A 6,000-nucleotide genomic window follows, 5' to 3' on the forward strand; every position below is an offset into this window, starting at 1 on the left:
ACAAAACCCACAAGTCTACAGAAGTGTCTTGACACTTGTGAAATACACATGATACTCTTCTACTTCAATGTCCCTTTTGTGGCCACATGAGTTGAGATACTCTTGTGGTTCTCGTGGCCTGCCCTGAAGCTTCTATCCTACCTCTAAAATGCTGTTTCTAGCAGAAGTTTCAGGAAACAACCGAGTTGTCACCAAATCCATAAATGGAAGTGTTATGCAATCACTGTAGTCAAATGGATGAGCAAAGCCCTAACTAGCAGCTGCTTTAAAACTTTGATTCAGAGTATGGCAAATCAGTACTCCAGAGTGGGGAAAGTATAGTCATGATCCTTCTGCTGAGTTTCATAGTTATAATCCAGAATGTGTCACTTTTACCGGCTCCAGAGGATCAGAAAAGCCACTGAAATGATCATGGTTGTTGTAAATTTTTTCTTACTGGGTAACACAAGCTCAACGTTTAACTGTAGCCATGTCCATGTACCTATACTCTGTTGAGATTCATTTTCACAAGGAAATATATTTTTTTCTGGTTTTTGTTCTTTGGGGTGTTGAGATCTGGAATTCATAACTGCAGATCTAAGAATGCACACAGCCACAGGCAGTTCCCTATTTAAAAGATAGATTCCAAATTGGCATTTATCTCCAGTTCCAGAGTTGGAAAGTGGGTAGCAGCCTATAAGTGCCTCCCTGCTAGGAAAAAAGAGTTCCCGGGGTCAAGGAGACCAGGAGAAAGCAAAGACAGAGGTTGGCAGGTTGTCTGAGAATTACGGAGTTTCAAATATGCACCTTTCTGTCTCTATAGACACAAAAGTAAAAGAAAAAGTGTTGTAAAGGCCCTATTCTCTCTGAGTATGAGGGGTATTTCTGTACTGTGAGTCTGTCCACTGGGAAATCTGATTTCAGCCAGTAAATCATGTAGAATGTGGCTCAACAACTCTTCCTTATCCTTTTCTCAGCTTCACTCCAGAGAAGCAAACTTACTAATTCCATGAAGACCAAATATTTCCATTAGGATAATAATACAGATCCCATAACTGTGTTATCACACTACTGGGCATTTATTCCACGGAAATAATTCTAGAAAAGAAAATATAGTTTTACCTGTTCTTCACAGAAAAATTATTTATAATTGCAGAACTACTGCGGTGAGCATTTGTGTCACACAGGGGAATGGTATGTAAATGATGTTATTTCCTTAATGGGTCATTAACAGTAATAACTATTAAAACCATGTAACTATTAAAACCATGTAACAGTAAGAAAAGAGATTTGCAGTTAAGTTTTAGTGAGAAAGGAACACAAAATATCACCTATGTGATGATTGCCAATTTTTAAAATGTATTTATATGGACTACGATGAGAAATAAAAAACAAAAATAAAGAATATTTACCAACAGTTGCTGGTGGAAGTTTGGTCGGTGTCTCTTTGTTGTTATTTGTCAAATAGTGGTCACCGTGGAATCTCATTCTGGAACAGCCGTTCTGCAGAGAAGCAATTGGGAATCCCTGGCCTCTGATAATACTTCCTGGGTATGTTTCATGGTATACTAGTTAGGTCTAGGATACTAAGATATTCCATGAAAACAATACAAAGCAAAACAACAAAGAAAATACTTTTGACCAAATGAATGTTAAATCCATTTGCTCTCAAAAATGTTACTGTAGGGCTCCTTAGAGACTTAGATATGCTAATATAGAACATGAAGTTCCCAGAAGGGAAATAAATATGCAGTCTTTTCAAGACACCTCAGGCTACACAGATTCCCACCCTCTCCCCCAGCCCCACCTCCCTCTCTCCTCCCTCCCCTCCACCTGCCTCACACACACACACACACACACACACACACACACACACACACAGGCATTCTGCAGGACTAGTGTCTTGCTGAGCAAGATTGGGTTGCTGATTGGGTTGGCGCATTTCCTTGGCTGTGCCAGAACTAAACAAACACTTCTCCAGGGTTCATCGTCTAACATAGTAGCTGAGCAATTTCTTTTCATCTTTCAAGGTCTCCCTTGAGTGTCACATCCTCTATGAGAACCTTCCCAATCCCTCCAGGCAGAACTGATGTTCCTTCCTCTCACTCCCCTTCCACTTTGCCTTTGTTATTGCACACTTTATTCTTTGGCAATTATTTGTGTTTGTTCTTCAGCTAGAAGGGCTGTTTTCAGTCCTCCCTGTGCTTCAGAATCCACGGGGGACCTTAACATAGTACAGATGCCCAGGAACCACTCCCAGAGATTCGGGTTCTTTGGGTCTGGAGTGAGACCTTGGCAAGGTCTGATGAGGACCACTGGGAGAAAGAATCAGCTCCTTAAGGCCAGGTGTGAGTTTCATTGATCTTTGTATTACTACTGCCTGTCACTAATGGGCAGGCACAAACTTCTGCTAAATCAATGTGCCCTAGCGAGAAAAGAGGAAATGCTTACTTAAACACTGGTTGTTAAATTCCTCTTAGGGAAATGACATGTTTTGAGTAGCGAGGTTCCTTCGTTTGCCATTTTAGTTATGGAAAGACGGCTGTGGAAGCGTCCAGGAGATGAGGAGAGAAAGGACACAAAAGGTCAGCATGTGAGAGACTATGAGGAGTGAGTGGTCCTCTGGTGAGAACCAAGATGCCCGATGTTCAATGTTAAGTTTTCAGTTTTGCCTCATTGCCACACCCTGCTGTTGCTCTCAAACTTTAAGGAAAGAGCATTCCAGCATAACGCTCTGAAGTTCAACCGGTCAGGGCCTGGGCTGGGCTATCCCTTGAGTTTTGTCGGAAAAGAAGAGAGGCCAGAGCCTGCATTAGGGTGAGGTGAGTGTGGTGCTTAGGGCACCAAAAACTCTGCAATCAAGATAAATACTATTTTGATGCAGTATTAAAAAAAATCAAGATGGAAACAAAAATAAGTCTATGATCAACCAAATACCAACATTTTATTATTTATTTAATTATTTAATTTTTTTTTTTATTTGAGAGAGAGAGAGAGGGAGAGAGAGATTGAGAGAACATGCCAGCAGGGGAGAGGGACAGAGGGAGAGAGACAGAATCCCAAGCAGACTCCATGCTTGGAGTGAAGCCCACTGCAGGGCTTGATCCCACAACCCTGCGATCATGAACTGAGCCAAAATCAAGAGTCGGACATCAACCGACTGAGTCCCCCAGACATCCCCCAAAATTTTAAATAAAGACAGAATCAATCATAGCTGTGTCCCTAAACATAGTAGAGCCCGAGGAAAGGAAAAATCAGTGATACTAATCCTGTCTTTATCTAAAACTTTGGTATTACGTTCATGATGGATTTGGGGGTTCATTTTGATTGTTTAGTATATTGCACTAAATAATATTTATCAAAACTTTTACTGATCTTGATCACTGAAGCATCTGGTGCCCCCACCGGTTTTATGTCTGAAGCAAGTACCCTCACTTGCTTTACTCTAGTCCCAACCCTGAGATGGACACTTGGAAACTCTTCTAAAACTAGTCTTCCAGCTTTGCAAAGGATGCTGTGTTTGAGAATACGGGATGCCCAATTAAATTCCAAGGAAGGAGGCTAACCAAAAAATTGCTCAGATGACACAGTATAACCCAACATCTATAGTCACAGAATGTCTTAAAGAAAAGAATATTGCTTTTTGATAGTAGGAGGCTTCAGACTGATCTGGAGAAGGATCCCCACTGGACTAGCCCACTGATGCAAACTGCATGCAATCCTGGTCTGGGGATTGTCTTGGGACTGACAGAAATTGGAAAGGATAATATTGAAACATGGCAAGGATATACCAACAATCTGCTACAACATTGGCATGTGTATGACACAGAAAAGCAAGGAGCCCCTATGGTGGAATCAATGTCTTGGGCACAGAACTTCAAATCCCTCAGTGCAGGAGACTTCTGTCCTTGAGCCCACGAGTGTTGGTTGGGTGAAATGCAACCAGGACTTGCGGTCTAGTCTCTAAAACATGGATGATGCACCTGCATTGCTTGATGTATGTAAACCATTTTCTCTTGGGGATCAGTGTAAACAATTATTCAAGTTCTACAAATAAATGATGTGTTTCTTTCTGCCATCCTCACTCATCACTTCAGGGTGAAAATTTGAGGGATAAGTACCCTTATGGGGACTGCAAAGATTTTGCTGAGAGGAAAATGTAACAGGACCACCACAACACCCCCCTCCCCCACCTGCAAAAACCAGCTATGGTTGGCATATCAGCTGGTGGCAGGATTCCTTTCTATGGGGTGAAGAAGTTTTTCTGTCTGTAGTGGGATACCTTGATGGGTCCTTTCAGTTGGAGTGAGTGAGCACCCAGTCATGACTCGGGTCATCAGGGCAAAGCAGAGGGAGCCACGTTGCCCTGCCTTGTAAAGTGGGAGAAGCGGTAAGTTTCAGGACATGGCCATGATGCATGGGGTGCCCTGCTGGAGAATGGACATGAAAGGGAATGAGTGCCTCTGGGGCTTGGGGAGGCTATCCAAAGCTCTGTTTAAAGTTATTTGCTACGCTGTGCTTTGCTGTCATTTATAGCCTCACCCTCACTCACTCCACCACCAAATTTGTCAATAAAAATCTCTCTGAATATAAGCGGTTTTTGCAAACAGTGTTTTGAGAGAAAAGCACAACAAAAGCAAAACGGGTTAGCATTCTGTGCTTGGGTTGATGGGGGGCGGGGAGTGAAGAAGTGAAATGAATAGTCAGAGAATGGGAACTTCAGGGGAAACTGAAATAAAGTCTAGAAGCAAAATAGAAAAAAAGAAGCAAGAGCCCTTGAAACTCCTTGGCCTGTGTTAGGTGGGGGATGGAGAAACTGGGAATGAGGGTCCTTCCTCGTGGGGGAGCGAGGCTCCAGCCACCTCCTCTCACTATTACGAGAAAAGGTGACCCCATAAGACAGGCTAGGGTGAGGACTTCCAGGTGACTGACATAGAAATGAGAGCTTAAATGCCACCACGTGTCACATAATGGCATAATAGAGCTTCTTTTCCCAGAATAATAATAATGCACTTGACAAAAGGCTTTTACATGAGTAAAGAGAACATAATTTCTGAATATTTAATGCAAATTGCCATAGAATAAAATGATCATTAAATATGTAAATGCTATTTACACGTGCTTATTGCTACCATAACTCATCTCTTATATAATGCGATCTCTGTGCCCTAATTTGTTACTTGGTCATGGGTTCCACAAATCAAAATCTGGGGCAGCTTCTCACAAAGAAGCAAGTTGATGAAATGCACAAAAAATATCTCTTTTCAGCGCTAACAGGAGGTTTCTGAATTTGGCCTTTGTGCTCTTGATCCGAGGAGGAAAGATGGAGACCAGCACCCTACTGGGAACTGATGTGATGCCAGGTGCTGAAGGGCCATTCGGATCAAAGAGAAGCCCAAATGTCCTGTCTCAAGTACACACCGTGGGTCTCCTTAGTCTCCTTTAATGTAATACTAAGCAAAAGATTAAGAAAGTTTAAAAAATTGTCCTTTGATGATCACAAGTGAGCCAAATTTCTACTTTCTCTTGAGGGCTGCTTGGGTGCTATTTATTATTTTAAAAAGAAAATAAAGCGAAGCTGGTGAGAGCAGCCTCCCTCATTCTGACCCTCATTATTGTGCAGTTTTTGGATTTTCGTCAAAGGGCCCAAGGCCTGCTTAACTCAAAGTGCATCTGGGCCAGCACTGGCGTCACCCAGAGCATCTTCGTTAGAATCCACATCTTAACAGATTCCCCAGGTGGACTGTATACACATCTGTGGTGGGTTGTTTTTTTTTTTTTTAAGTTTATTTACTTATCTGGAGAGAGACAGAGACAGCACGAATGGGAGAGGGGCAGAGAGAGAGAGGGAGACAAAGAATGCCAAGCAGGCTCTGCACTGTCAGCATGGAGCCCGAGACTCAAGAAACCATGAGGTCATGACCTCAGCTGAAACTAAGAGTCAGAGGCTTAACCAACTGAGCCACCCAGGCTCCCCCCGTGGTGGTTTTATAACAGTGTCAGTTTGGATAAGATTCCCCC

General features: G+C 42.6%; 1 long non-coding RNA gene across 1 annotated transcript in view; it reads right to left on the reverse strand.

Annotated features, from left to right (window-relative positions):
• LOC132681908 (uncharacterized) overlaps window positions 1-1,740 on the reverse strand; it is a 29,066-nt gene extending 27,326 nt beyond the window's left edge. Inside the window, exon 1 of the long non-coding RNA XR_009611313.3 lies at window positions 1,392-1,740. This is a non-coding gene — a long non-coding RNA (uncharacterized LOC132681908). The remainder of the gene's footprint in view (window positions 1-1,391) is intronic.
• Between the last annotated feature and the right edge of the window lie 4,260 nt (window positions 1,741-6,000).

This window comes from Panthera onca, chromosome A1, assembly GCF_046562875.1.
Source record: "Panthera onca isolate mPanOnc1 chromosome A1, mPanOnc1 haplotype 2, whole genome shotgun sequence".
In the NCBI taxonomy this organism is placed as follows: domain Eukaryota; kingdom Metazoa; phylum Chordata; class Mammalia; order Carnivora; family Felidae; genus Panthera; species Panthera onca.